This window comes from Tupaia chinensis, unplaced genomic scaffold (assembly GCF_000334495.1).
Source record: "Tupaia chinensis unplaced genomic scaffold, TupChi_1.0 Scaffold000294_5, whole genome shotgun sequence".
NCBI classification, from domain to species: Eukaryota; Metazoa; Chordata; class Mammalia; order Scandentia; family Tupaiidae; genus Tupaia; species Tupaia belangeri.
Window position 1 is genome coordinate 1,531,799 of NW_006159782.1, and position 15,241 is coordinate 1,547,039.

Below are 15,241 nucleotides of genomic sequence, written 5' to 3' on the forward strand. Positions count from 1 at the left end.
CAGGGTTGGGGGGGGACGGGAAGGACGGCGGGGCCCGGGGGAGCCGCGGCTCGGGAGGAGCTGGGCCCCCGAGACCCTCCTTTGTTACTCACACTGGGGGGCGGAGCTGCGCTGGGCTGCAGCGATTAGCCCAGGGCCTGGCACAGGGCAGTCCTGAAAGTGTCGGGGTCTGGATTGCAGCTCAGGGCTGGAGGGAACAGGAGCGGGCGTGAGAGGGAACTGGGTGAGGAGGTAACTGCCCTTAAGCGCCTGCACTGCCCAGAGGCCTTGCCATCCCTTCCTTCCCGCCGGGGTTGCGGAGTGGGAGTGTAATCCCAAAGAGGCGGAGGCGGGACGCGAACCTATGACGGTTCACTCTTGACCCACAGCAGTAAACTGAGGAGAAAGGGTGCTTGAACCAGACTTTGAGAACTGGGCAGCGTTTGATGGGTAGAGTACCGAGGGCGCTTTGCCCTCTTTAGCTGTTAAACCGGGAGCGTTCCATCCGCAGAGGCCACGCCTTCCTCCTCCATAGAAATGGCTGGACCTACCAGAGCTAGAAACTAATCTGGAAGTAGTGGTTTGAAGTCTGTAAAGCAATTCGGAGTGCCGGTTACAGATACCCTCACCAGGAACTCTCCAAGTAAGGGTGTGTGTGTGTGTGTGTGTGTGTGTGTGTGTGCGTTTATGGTTTTTGCCTAGGGTGCGTGCACTGTAAGCATTTGTCTTCTTTCACAGGTGAAGAAACTGCGTCAGTTTATTTAGACAGGAATAGTGTCATCCTTACTAATGAACAAATCGTGTATTTTTAGGATACCAGACTGCCCACTGCAGGTGAAATGGTGGTTAAGGCGTTGGACTCCCATGTGGCCAACCTCAGTTCAAATTCCAGACCTGGTGGGTTGCTTTCTCATTTTCCCTTTTTCTCTCCCTCTGGTTAAATTAAAAAATAAAAATAAGGGACCACAGACGGCAAGAAGAGAAAACGGAGGGGTGGGCTTGGGGAGGGCCCACTGGGCTCGGCTGGACGAACTTGGGCGCCTTCCATGGAGGGGCCCCAGGAGCCCCCGGTGGATGCTAAATCCAAGGTCACCAACCAGCTCATAGATTTTCAGTGGCAACGGGATGGCCGTGAGCTCCGAGAGTTGCAGATCCCTTAAATATCCGTATGTGGCAGTGCTAAAAGTGGTGGGTAGTTCACAGCAAGCAAAGAACAAGTGCTTTAAAATGACACTTGCACAGACAGTGCAAGGAAGTCACCGCAGTTATTGACACTGTCTCACAGCTGGTTATCTGGCCGAGAACCTGCTGTCGTCATGCGTAACACAGACTTCACTTTCTCCAGTAACATTGCCTAAGGATCAAAGGATATTTATTGAATGAAATTACACTGTGGTTTTTCTTTTTTTTTTGGAGACGTTTTTCACTATAAGGTGCGTGCGCTCACCAGAGAGACAGAAAGCAAGAAATCACCCCCCGGGGGAATGGCCACGCGGCGGGATCTTGGGCACGCACGCACACACGCCCAGTGTGAATTTTAAGCCACCGGGTCCAGGACGCGAACCGCGGTCGACTACATGGGAGTCCAGCGACATAGCCATTACGCTAACTGCTGGTCCCCCGGTTTTTCAGTTTTTTGAAATAAGTCAAACAAGCTGAAATTAGTGATGATTGTGCAACCTTGTGAAGGTGCTATACATGACTGAACTGAATGCTTCAAATGGTGTGCTTTGTGGTTTGTGAATTATATCTCATAAAAAAATGTCAAAGGAACAGAAAAGTTAAAAGAACAGAAGGCAACACGAGTTTATGTATTAGAGCAATAGTTTTAAAATGTCTTGGTATTGGAAGCATTTTATGAAAAAAGGTCTTACCTGGAGTCATATATATAAGATGTATGTACTGATCCGTTGTGGTTCATAAGCATGAGTAGTTTTTCACACCGTTATGTGAGATGTGCCTCTCTCAAACATTGTTACTACATTGGCACTGTACTTGTCTGATGTAAGAAATAAATAAATCATATATAGAAAAAAAATTTTTTAAATAACAAAAAATTAAATAAATAAGTAATTTTAAAAAGAATTATTCATTTAATTTTATATATTCATTTATTTATTTTAATTCAACTAGAGAGAGATCCCGAGAGAGGGAAAGTGAGAAAGCAAGCCAGCAGATCCAGGATTTGAACTGTGGTCACCCATGTACCCATGTGGGAATATCCAGTGTCTTAACCACCACACCACCTGCTGGCCCCAATAAGTAATTCTTTTTTTTTTTGGAGAGGTTTTCGCTATAGGGCGCGTGTGCTCGCCAGAAGACAGAGACAGAGAGACAGAAAGTGAGAAATCACCCCCCCAGAGGGGATGGTCATGCCACAATCCCTCTCCTCCATTCTTCTCTTGGGATCTTGGGCATGCACACACACGCACCCGGCGTGAGTTCTAAGCTATCGGGTCCGGGACGTGAACCGCAGTCGACTACATGGGAGTCCAGTGACATAGCCATTACGCTAACTGCTGGTTCCCCTCAATAAGTAATTCTTTAAAAAAAAATAAAAAATAGAATACCAGAACACCTAAAGGTGAGCATAAATCTCCCAGGTTCAAACACCCAGTGATGGCATCACCTGAGTTCCTGGCTCCTAGTTTAAGACACAATACTTGGTTGGATCTGTTTGCCCAACCCCAACTACCAAAAATCAATTCCAGCAACACATAACACAATGGCACAGCCGTTTTTGTTGGTTTTTTAGTTTTAATTTTTATTCTATTTTGTCCTTTAGTTTCTACTAAAGGGGGTATGTGTTCACTGGAGAGAGAGAGGGAAAAAAAAGTGAGAAGTCACCTGAAGAGGGGATGGCCATGGTGCAAGTCCTTCTACTTTCCTCCATTGTCTTTTTCAAGACTTTGGGCATGTACACCCTTCCAGCATGATTCTCAAGCTGCTGAGTCATGTGGGATTTTGCCACCTTTTTAAAAATTTTTAAGCAGTTTTTGCCTTATGGTGCATGCGCTAGTCTGGTGGCACAGAGACAGACAGAAAGACAGAGATGGTAAGAGGGAAAGTGAGAAATCAACTTTCAGGGGGGATAGCCACTCCCCAATCCCTTTTCTTCCATTCTCAGGATCTTGGGCACGCACACACACTCGCCTGGTGTGATTTTGAAGCCACCGGGTCTGGGACTCAAACAATGGTCAATCTTGTGGAAGTCCAGCAACATGACCACTATGCCATTTGCTGTCCCCAGGACTAAGCCACCTTAACCTCCAGGCTGCCTACGGGCCCTTCATTGCTATTATTTATTATCATTAAATAATTACTTTTATTATTTAACATGTGGGGGTCCGGTGCCCTTAACCACCACACCACCTGCTGGTCCCTCATTGTTATTCTATTTATTTATTAATATTCATTTTTTACAAATCTGCTATTTGTGGTAATAAAATAAAATCAGGGACCAGCAGTTAGCATAATGGCTATATCGCTGGACTCCCATGTAGTTGACTGTAGTTCGCGTCCCGGACCTGGTGGCTTAAACTCACACCGGGCGTATATGTGTGCATGCCCAAGATCCTGAGAGGAGAATGGAGAAGGGATTGCAGCATGGCCATTCCCCCGGAGGGTGATTTTTTGCTTTCTGTCTCTCTCTGTCTTTCTGGCGAGCACATGCGCTCTATAGCAAAAACCTCTCCCCCCCAAAAAAAAATTAGGTGACACCTAATTTAAACATTAAAATAGTTCATTGAAGGATAATCTACAACACAACATGATAAGCCTGTCAAAATAAAATAACACCTTTTTTCCCCCCAAGTAGAGAGAAATAAAGGCATGATTAAAAATCATGGTCAACAATCTGCCTCACTGTTATTTTTTATTTATTTATTTTGCTGGAGAAATTTTTTGCAATAGGGTCCAAGTGCTCTCTGGAGACAGAGAGAGAAAGAGAGACAGGAAATGAGAAATCACTCCCCGAGGGATGGCCATGCCACAATTCCTTCTTCATTCTCTCGGGATTTGAGGCACACATGCATACATGCCTGGTGTGAGTTTGAATCACCAGGTCTGGGACTTAAACTACAGTCAACGAGGTGGGAGTCAGCAACGTAACTCTTACACCATCTACTGGTCCCAATTCTTTAAAAAATATATACTTCTGGGACCAGCAGTTGGCGTAATGGCTATGTTGCTGGACTCCCATGTAGCTGACCACAGTTCGAGTCCTGGACCCGGTGGCTTAAACTCATGCTGGGCACATGTGCATGTGTGCCTAAGATCCAGAGAGGAGAACAGAGGAGAAGGGATTGAAGTGGGGTCATCCCCCTTGAGGGGTAATTTCTCGCTTTCTGTCTCTCTGTCTCTCTTTGGCAAGCGAACGCGCCCTATAGTAAAAACCTCTCGGGAAAAAAAAATTATATAAAAATATATATTTCTGACTAGCTTGGGCTGGTCCAGCTGGGAGGTGACCTTTATGGAGAGAAACTGTGAGGGACCAGCGGTTGGCGTAATGGTTATGTCACGGGACTCCCATGTAGTCAACCACAGCTTGAGTCCCAGACCTGGTGGCTTAAAACTCACGCCAGACCATGAGCATGCTTGCCCAAAATCCCGAGGGGAGATAGGAGAAGGGATTGTGGCGTTGCCATGCCCCCAGGTGGTGATTTCTCTGTCTCTCTGGCAAGCATACGTGCCCTATAGCAAAAATTTTCTCTCACAAAAAAACACAAAACTGTGTTAATAGGCTAGAGTTGATTAAGTTCAGAAAATGCCAATTGTTTCGAGTTATCAGAGTGACAATTAATTTGAGGGTATTAGGGATAAATAATGATTTTTTTTGTCTTTCCTATTGACAGGTCTACCTTCCAGCAAACTATTGGAAGAAACATGACAAAAGTAAGTAGAAATTTTGAAGTATTAGTTAAAAGGACCAAAATTGTTCCTTCATAGAATAATGGCAGTTAATTTGGTGATGTCATTTCCAGATGTGCAAAGTTAATCAGAAGGCGCTTTTCAAATACCCATTTTTGAGGAATGTATATTTTAAGACATGCAGAGAGGTGTACCTAGGTGGCACTCCATCACCATGAACACTGACAGAGTTACCACAAGGTGTCGCTTTCCAGACCCTGCGGCCCTGCGGAAGGAAGGGGAGCCAGTGCCCTGAAGTGTGTGCTCTTCGCTTGGTGCTGCAGGGCTACATGTTTTTCATTACCCTGTACCCTTGTGTCACCTCAGTTATCCTCACAACCAACTTAAAAGGCAGGAGGAGCATGCCATCCCGGTGGCATGGTGGTTAAAGCACTGGATCCCAGAAGGCCGATTGTGAGTCCCAGACCCAGCGGCTTGAAAAACATGCTGGGACCAGCAGATGGTGTAACAGTTACATCACTGGGATCCCACATAGTCGACTGCAGTTCGAGTCCCAGACCCAGCGACTTAAAACTCACACCGGGTGCATGTGTGCATGCCCAAAATCCCAAGGGGAGAATGGAGAAGGGATTGCGGTGTGGTCATCCCCTTTGGGGGGCGATTTCTCACCTTTTGTCTCTCTCTCTGGTGAGCACACATGCCCTATAGCAAAAATCTGTCTCAAAAAAGAAGAAAAGAAGAAAAAACATGCTTGGGACCAGCACTTAGCGTAATAGCTATGTCGCTGGACTCCCATGTAGTCGATCGCAATTCGAATCCCGGGCCCAGCAGCTTAAAACTCACGCCGGGCGTGTGTGCGTGAGAATGGAGGAGAAGGGATTGCAGCGTGGCCATCCCCCCTGGGGGTGATTTCTCGCTTTCTGTCTCTCTGTCTCTGTCTGGAGAGCGCACGCGCCCTACAGCAAAAACCTCTCAAAAAAAAAAAAAAAAAAGAAGAAGAAAAGAAACATGCTGTGTGTGTGCGTGTGTGTGTGTGTGTGTGTGTGTGTGTGTGTGACTGTGTGTGCGCATGCGTGCCCAAAATCCCGGAAGGAGAATGGGGAAGGAGAGATTGCAGCGTGGCTGTTCCCCCTTGTGGGTGATTTTTCACTTTCCCTCCCTCTCTTCCTCTCTGTATTTTTCTGCTGAACACATACACCTTATAGCAAAAACAAAAGGCAGGAGGAGTTCTTAAGTCTTTTTTAGAAATGAGGACATCGAAATTCAGGAAAGTTTAATAAAGCCAGTCTGTAAGCACCAAAGAAACTTAGGCTTTTCATGATACGGTGTTGACCCCAGTTAAGTCACCAAATGCGTAATGGACATCTTCTCCTGGTGCTCGCCTCTTGCTGACTTCATTTCGGTTCACCTTGAAGTCAGTAAAGCAAGCATTAAAAAGAGCTCACGGGAGCCAACAGTGGCGTGGTGGTGAAGGCGCTGGACTCACACATGGGCGACTGCAGTTCGGTACTGGCCTGGCAGCTGGCTTTCTTGCTTTCCCCTTTCTCACTCTCTCTTTGTCTCTCTCCAGTCAAAGTAAAAAATAATAATATTGAATGCAAATTAAATAAATCTTAAAAAAAAAAAAAAAGAAGCTTACTGGGCCAGCAGGTGGCCTGGTGGTTAAGGCACTGGAGTCCCACCTGGCCAACTGTGCCATTTGAGTCCCAAACTCAGTGGCATGAAAAACATGCTGGGTGCGTGTGTGCCCAAAATCCTGAGAAAGAGAAGGGATTGTGGCATGACCATACCTCTTGGCTGGGAGTGATTTCTCACTTTCCCATTCTCTCTGTCTCTCTCCAGTCAGCAAATGTACCCAATTGCAAAACAACAACTACAAAAAAAATAAATAAATAAAATAAACACCTCACTGCTTCATGGAGAACGGGGAATAGCATTTGTACACCTATGGCGATGTTGTGGTCTCCCTCCCTTTATGATGTGATGGACATGCCAGGACCAGCAACCCCTTTAACACAATCCTGACTTTCCCAGAAGGGTGCAGGACAAGCTGTCAGCCTTGTGCAACAGACTGGGTTGCAAGGGCACTTCCTCCCACTGGTGACAAATCCAGAAAGGCCACCAGTGTCCCATGATAAATCCACACAACACTGATTAGTACCACTGGGCATTGCTCTGACACTTGGACCAGTTAGGTGTTTGTTGCCCGTGAAAAGAATCAATCTGGTGGTAATTGCAACATGGCCGTATGAAGGTGACTGGGTATTGAAAGGCCTTCAGATGCTTAAATCTGAACATGGAGGGAAATAGGGACAGAGGCCTTTTCAATCCTAACCTCCAGACAACCTCCACAGCTCAAAGTGGTAACCTCTATTTTTTTTTTAGGTTTTTGTCATAGGATGCATGTGCTCACTGGAGAGAGAGACAGTGAGGAAGAAGTGAGAAGTCCCTCCCCAGAGGGATGGCCATGACACAATCCCTTCTCGATTCTCCTGATTTTCACTACTGGGTCTGAGACTTGAATCGTGGTCAACCATGTGCGAGTCCAGCACCTTAACCATTATGCCACCTACTGACCTTTCAAAGTGTTTTTTTTTTTTTTTTTTGGAGAGGTTTTTGCTATAGGGCGCGTGCCCTCGCCAGTAAAAAGAGAGAGACAGAGAGACAGAGAGACAGAAAGCAAGAAATCACCCCCCAGGGGGCATGGGCACACCACAATCCCTTCTCCTCCGTTCTCCTCTTGGGATCTTGGGCACGCATGCACACGCTCCTGGCGTGAGTTTTTTTAAGCCACTGGGTCCAGGACGCGAACCACAGTCGACTATGCGGGAGTCCAGCAACATAGCCATTATGCTAACTGCTGGTCCCTCAAAGTGGTTTCTAAAAAATTGAATTCTGGGCCAGCAGGTAGTGTATTGGTTAAGTTGCTAGACTCCCACGTGGCTACACCAGGATTGAGTCCCAGACCCGGCGGCTTGAAACTCATGCTGGGTACGTGTGCGAGCATATCTAAAATCCTGAGAACGGAGTGGAGCAGAAGGGGATGCTGTGTGGCCACCCCCCTGGGGAGTGATTTCTTGCTTTCTGTCTCTGTCTCTCTAGTGAGTGTACACGCCCTGTAGGAAAGATCTCTAAAGGAGAAGAAAATTGAGCTCTAATCAACCTATTTTTTTGTGTCTGCCTTTAGTGAAAAGCACATTTGGGGACCAGCAGTTAGCGTAATGGCTATGTTGCTGGACTCCCATGTAGTCGACTGCAGTTCAAATCCTGGACCCAGTGTCTTAAACTCACGCCGGGTGCATGTGTGTGCATGCCCAAGATCCCGAGATCCCAAGAGGAGAATGGAAGAGAAGGGATTGCGGCATGGCCATCCCTCCTGGGGGTAGATTTCTCGCTTTCTGTCTCTCTTTTTGGCAAGCACACGCGCCCTATAGCAAAAACCTTAAAAAAAAAAAAAAAAAAAAAAAAGAAAGAAAGAAAAGAAAAGAAAAGAAAAGAAAAGAAAAGAAAAGCACATTTGTAGAGACAAGAAGCAGATCAGTGGTGGCCTGGGGCAGAAGAGATCTTTTTCGGGAACTGAAATCTGAAACTGGATTGTGGTGATGGCTGCATAACTGTAAATTTACTAGAAATCACTGAGGGTCAGTCCCACATCTATGATTAAGGGAAACTGGAATCCCACATGTCTGACTGTGGCTTGAAAAACACATTGGGCAGGTAATATACTTGATTTGATTGTCAAAACTGAATTAATTTTTTAAAAAGAAAGAAAGGAGGCTCAGTGGGTGTCTACAGAAAACTGGAGAACTGCTTGTAAGTGGGCAGCCCACCTAGCTGGTGTCTGAAGTAGTAGAGAGACAGTTTTCCTGTGGTCTCTTTTGTGGCTCTTGCCTTTTTTTTTTAGGCTTTTGTCATAGTGTGTGTGAGCTCGCTGGAGAGAGACAGACAGAGACACTCAGAGTGACAGTGAGAAATCACTCCTCAGGGGGAATAGCCATGCTGCAATCCCCTCTCCTCCATTCTCCTCCTGGGATTTGGGGCACACACACACACATATTCAGTGTGATTTTTAAGCCAGCAGGTCTGGATCTCAAACCATGGTCGACCACGTGGGAGTCCAGCACCTTAACCATCATGCCACCTGCCAGCCTCATGGCATTTGCTTTGTATATGCTTTGATATCTCAATACCTTTCTTTGACCTGCCGATACTTTCATTTACCAATGTTTAAGAAAATCCCATGAGCTGGCTGGTGGCGTGGTGGTTAAGGGTGTGGGATTCCCACATGGCCGACCATGGTTTGAGTCCTGGACCTGGCAGCTTGCTTTCTCGCTTTCTCTCTCTCTCTCCTTCTCTGGGTCAAATTAAAATAAATCAATAAAGTTAAATAAGTAATTCTTAAAAAGAAGAAGAAGATCTCACTTCTCAGGACCAGCAGATGGTGTAATGGTTACATCGAGTCCTGGACCTGGCTGAGTATGTGTGCGTGCCCAAGATCCTGAGAGGAGAATGGAGGAGAAGGGATTGCAGCATGGCCATGCCCTCAGAGGATGATTTCTCACTTTCTGTCTCTCTGTCTCTCCGGCGAGCACACACACCCTATAGCAAAAATCTCTCAAAAAAACAAAAAAAAGGGGCTGGCAAGTGGCATGGTGGTTAAAGGTGCTGGACTCCCACATGGCTGACCACGGTTCAAGTCTCGAACCTGATGGCTTGCTTTCTCACTTCCTCTCTCTCTCTCTGTCTTTCTCTGATCAAACTGGAAAATAATAATGATAATAATAATAAATAAAGTTAAAATAATTCTAAAAAAAACAAAAAAGGGAAAATCTCACTTCTCATAAATCATTATTCCATTTACTGTTTATGATAACAAGCAGTAGTCATGTCATATATTCTATAATATTATTGTGATGTTCATATTAATTGACACATCTAAAATACTTAGCATAATTTTCTCCAAAACAAAACAGAACAAAACTAACACCGTGCTGGGTGCAAGTGCCTGTGTGCCCCAAACCCTGGCAGGAGGGAGAAAGAGAAGAGAAGGGACTGCAGTGTAACCACAGTTCTGTGGGAGGTGCTCTTGCCTCCACCTGGAGGGGGACATTTGCTGTCTTCCTTCCAGGCTTGGCTTCAGCATCTACTCAAGCTTCCCCGCCTTTCCCAGGAGACAGTGCGGTTATTTTTCATGAACACCTTTGGGACCCTCACCACACCGAGCCTAACTCTGGCCTATGTGGGCAGAGCCCACTAGTCTCACACCCAGAACATTTGGGAAACGCCTGTTACCAGGACCGCCCTCCAGAGCCCTCCACACAACCCAACCGTTCCTCCATCCGTCCACAGACGATTGTGCCAGTGCTGACCCCGACAGGACAAGGTGAGTCCCTGAGGAGCTTCCCGCCGTTGCAGCAGACAGCAGTGCCAAGTACTGTCCCTCCTTTGTTCAGCTGTGTAGTCTCTGGAAAGTTAACCTGGTTTTTTTTTTTTTTTTTTTTTTTTTTTTTTAAGTTTTGCTACAGGGTACGAGCACTCTCCAGAGACAGAGAGAGAGAGAGAAAGAACGTGAGAAACCATCCTCCCCCAGGGAGGACAGGCCATACCATAGTCCCTCCTCCAGTCTTCTCTTAGAATTTTGGGCACTCATGCACACACGCCCAAGGTGTTTTCCAAGCCACTGGGTCCAGGACTTGAACCACACAGTCAGTGGGATCCAGCTGCCTTAATCGTCGTGCCACGGCTGGCCTAGGGTGTCTGTTTTTAAGGATTTCTGCCATTTTTCTTCCTTTTTTTTTTTTTTTTCTATAGGGCGCGTGCACTCGCCAGAGAGAGAGAGTGAGATAGAAAGTGAGAAATCACCTCCCGGGTGGATGGCCATGCCACAATCCCTTTTCCTCCATTCTCCTCTCAGGATCTTGGCACACATGCATACGCACCCAGTGTGAGTTTAAGCCACTGGGTCTGGGACGCGAACCGCGCAGTCAGTGGGATCCAGCCGCCCTAATCACTATGCCACAGCTGGCCTAGGGTGTATGTTTTCAAGGACTTCAATGGCATGGGGACTTGGAAGCTACTTAACGTAGAACACACAGACCTCAGTATCAGAGCTGCTCCAAACACACAAAAAATGTTTCTTACAGATAATAAGGTCTGCTTCTTTCTTCACTTTTTTTTAAAGAGTTATTTTATTTAATTTTATCCATTGTCATTATTTTATTTTTTGGAAGTTGACCAGAGAGAGAGAAGGAAAGTGAGAAAGCAAGCTGCCAGATCCAGGACTCGAACTGTAGTCAACCATGTCAGAGTCCAGCCACCACAACCACGTTGCCACCTGCTAGCCCCGACTTTCGGGTTTTTTTTAGAGTTTTTTGCTATAGGGTGCGTGTGCTCGCCAGAAAGACAGAGAGAGACAGAAAGCGAGAAATCACCCCCCAGGGAGGATGGCCATGCTGCAATCCCTTCTCCTCCATTCTCCTCCCGGGATCTTGGGCACCCACACTCATGTGCCCGGCGTGAGTTTAAGCCACCGGGTCCGGGACTCAAGCCACGGTCAGCTACATGGGAGTTCATGGGAGTCCAGCAACATAGCCATTACACCAACTGCTGGTCCCACAGTGCTATTTGTTCTTACTTTAAGCCTCCAGTTCCAGCTCTTTGCTGTGGGTCACTATGTCCTCGCCCAGTCTAGTCTGAGTTTCCCTCCTCCCAGTCATCAGCCTGGTTACAGTGTTAATGTCATGGTTCTGTTTCAGTAGCATTAAAATCACCTTGGCTTTGGACCAACAGATGGCGTAATGGCTACGTTGCTAGACTCCCATGTAGCTGACCATAGTTCAAGTCCTGGACCTGGTGGCTTAAATTCACACCGGGCATGTGTGCGTGCGTGCCCAAGATCCCGAGAGGAGAATGGAGGAGAAGGGATTGCGGCGTGGCCATCCCCCCTGGGGGGTGATTTCTCGCTTTCTGTCTCTCTATCTGTCTTTGTCTGTCTGGTGAGCACACGCGCCCTATAGCACAAACCTCTCCAAAAAAAAAAATTATATATGTATACACATACATATACACATATATTACACATACACATATACATACACACATACATATACACATACATACATGTGTGTGTGTGTGTATTGCCAGAGAGTGTGTGCGCTTGCCAGAGAGGGACAGAAAGAGAGACAGGAAAGGAGAATGTAGCTTTAGTGGGGCGAGGTCACATTGCAATCTCTCTCCTCCATTTCTCCTTCCAGTCAGGATTTGGGGTCATATGCACACATGCCCGGTGTGTTTTTCAAACTGCCCGGGCTGAGATTTGAACTGTGGTTAGTCACGTGGGAGCTGGCTCCCAATGTACAGTACTGAGTCGCTGCGCTATGGTGCCAGCCCCATCTATCGTATTCCTGTTTCCTGACAGCTTCTGCTCTGGGACAGGAAAGATGTCTCAGCTGTCATCCGGAAAGTAGCTGAGATGCAAATACACTCGCTCTGGAAGAGGCGCCCCCTGGAGCAGGCCTCTGTGTGCCAGGGCCTGGGTCCAGTACCATGGAAGGGTGCAGTTGGAACAGAGTGGGGCCTTGCAGAAAAGCTGGGGCAAGCCTTCTGGAGTCCCGGCAGCAGGCACATGTCACCTTAGCTAGCCAGATTAGACCTTGGCTGTGTCTCTTCCGGCAAGGCTTGGCCGCGCTAGCACCATGGGTGCATTTGCTGTCCCCACGGCCACACGCACCAGCAGCAGGGTGGGAGGCTGACGGGAAATACGTCCCTTCCGGACCTCGCTAGGAGAGAGGGTGGCTGGGCAGCCTGCTCTCCCAGGGGACAGTCACCCGTGACGCCAGATTATCTGCAGGCTACCGCAGACCGCAGGGAGATCCAGTAATCCAGGAGTGTGTCCCGAGCGCCTCATGGGCACATCTTGGCAGACCTTGCCAGAGCTGGGGCAGGGTGGTAGAGCAGGGTGGGCGTATGTGAGGTTTGCTCCTCGTCTTCAGGGTTGGCCGGTCCCGCGGGATGAATGACAGAACTTGGGTGACTGTCGGCGTACATGCGGGAACTGCCATTGGGGTGACTTTGCTCCTTGGAGCTGACCCCGTAGGAGACAATCTGCTCTCCCCGTTTTCCCCTTCTTAGTGACGGGAGAACCTTGACGTCCCTCGTTACCAACATACCAGACCTGACTTGTAAAATGCAGATTATCATCCTCACTTCGGGGAGGGCCAGAGCTCCGCTGTCGCCCCACCTGGCTATTTAAAGATCAGACGAATTAGAATTTAACAGAACTGCAGTTACTCAATTGTACTCCCGCCTTCGCCTTTGGGCGCTCAGGAGCCGTGTGGCTAGTGGCTAATCTGACGCAGATGGAGCACGGCCCTGTCACAGGAGTCCTGCGAGTTCATGGAGCCACGTGTGGGAACTAGCACTGACTCACCCAGCGGTCGCTGGGGCTGGCGATGGTGTTGAGAGAAGGTGAGACGTGGCCCCCAGCCAGGAGCTTCGTCTCGGTGAGATGAGACAACCCAGTCTTCACGAATTGACCCACAGTGTAATGACAGTAGTTTGCAGGGACCTGAGCAAACTGAAAGATTCTTTCCAGCTTCGCTGAAGCAGGAGGTGGCAGAGAAGTTGCTGGAACATGGACTGGCCAAGGAAGGCTTTGTGGAGAGACTGAATCTCCAATCTTTTTTTTTTTTTTTTTTAGAAAAGTTTTTGCTATAGCACACGTGCGTTCACCAGAAAGACAGAGAGAGACAGAGAGATAGAAAGCAAGAAATCACCCCCCAGGGGGGATGGCCATGCCACAATCCCTTCTCCTCCAGTCTCCTCTCTGGATCTTGGGCACGCACGCACATGTGCCCGGCGTGAGTTTAAACCGCCGGGTCCGGGACTTGAACTGTAGTTGACTACGTGGGAGTCCAACGACATAGCCATTACGCTAACTGCAGGTCCCTGAATCTTGAATCTTGAACTTTGAGCAGGGTCTTCCTTCAGATCTTCAAAGAGAAAATGATCCAGATTTCTCCACACCTACTCCCTTTGCTTTGTTGCTCTCCTAATATAGGATTTTTTTTTCAGGAATTCAGCAATTTCAGGGAAAATTAGCATCCAAAGCTCTGAATACCCTTGGCTGCCCTTGGAGATGTTCGTGCTTTCACCAGCCAGGGCAGGAAGAAGAAACAGGATTAATCCAAAGAGCACAGGAGTTCTCAAGAGCTCTTTGTATAATCATTCTCCTGTTGCCATGACAACTGCCTGACCAGGTTAACCCTTCAAGAAGGCTCTTACAAGAATTTTCAGTTGTTTATAAAAATACAATAGGAAAAAAAGTCACTAGAATATACGGAAGGAATGAGCTGAGATGGATGTGAGTGTGGATAGGAGTATGGGACCCAAGAGCTTCCTTCCTCAGTTCTTCCATTCATTCATCAATTTATTCAACATTTATTTATTTATAGAGAGGTTTTTGCTATAGAGTGCATGTGCTCGCCAGAGAGACAGAAAGCGAGAAATCACCTCCAAGGGAGATGGCCACGCCCCAATCTCTTCTCCTCCATTCTCTTCTCGGAACCGCCGGCACGCGCCTGGCGTGAATTTAAGTTACCAGGTCCAGGACTCGAACCACGATCGACTATGTGGGAGTCCAGCGACATAACCATTATGCCATCTGCTGGTCCCTATTCAGCATTTATGGAGTCCTACTCTGTGCCAAGCACTATGCTTTGCGTTCTGGGCTGTGGAGAAGCAAGAAGACCCTGTAGATAGTCCGGGGTGCTCTTAGATTGCGGCCCAGCGGGGATAGGCTCCTGTCTATGCAGGGGCGAGTGCAATGCTCCTGTGCTGTGCTGTGCAAGGAGTGGCTGGAGGCCGCTCTAGGGCACTCAGGGGCCCGGACGCTGGCCGGGCAGGAGCATGGAGTGGGTTTTGTAGATGAGTGGGAATCGCTCACCGGCACTAGGACCCCAGGGCAGGTTCAGCTGAGCTTTGCAGTGCTGGAGGCCACATGGGAGGCCAGGTTCGTTTGGTTGATCTACACCTGCTGGGTGCACACATGTGTGCCCACAATCCTGGCTGGTTGGGAGGGCTGGGCAGAAGATGGTGGCAGGAGAACCTGTCGATAGAAATTGTATCTCTCTCAATAAACAAATGAACTATAAAAAGGGGGCAGCAGATAGTGTAGCAGTTGCATCGCTAGACTCCCACAAGGTTGACCGCCAGACCTGGTGGCTTGAAACTCACACAAGGCACATGTGCATGCATGCCCAAGGCCCCAGGAGGAGAATGAAAGAGAAGGAATTTTGGCATGGCAATCCCCTCTGGGGAGGTGATTTCTCATTTTTCTTCTCACTGTCTCTGTCTCTTTCTGCCTCTATAGTGAGTGGAGGGAAAAAAAATCGCT

The 15,241-nt window shown here is 47.8% G+C and overlaps 1 non-coding gene and 1 pseudogene across 1 annotated transcript; both read left to right on the plus strand.

Annotated features, from left to right (window-relative positions):
* The first annotated feature begins 1,025 nt into the window (after window positions 1–1,025).
* LOC102494623 (COMM domain-containing protein 6 pseudogene) lies at window positions 1,026–12,727 on the plus strand (annotated as a pseudogene).
* LOC114008175 (small nucleolar RNA U13) lies at window positions 1,885–1,984 on the plus strand. Its single transcript, XR_003549738.1, has one exon. It is a non-coding gene; the product is annotated as a small nucleolar RNA U13 (small nucleolar RNA).
* Window positions 12,728–15,241: the final 2,514 nt, after the last annotated feature.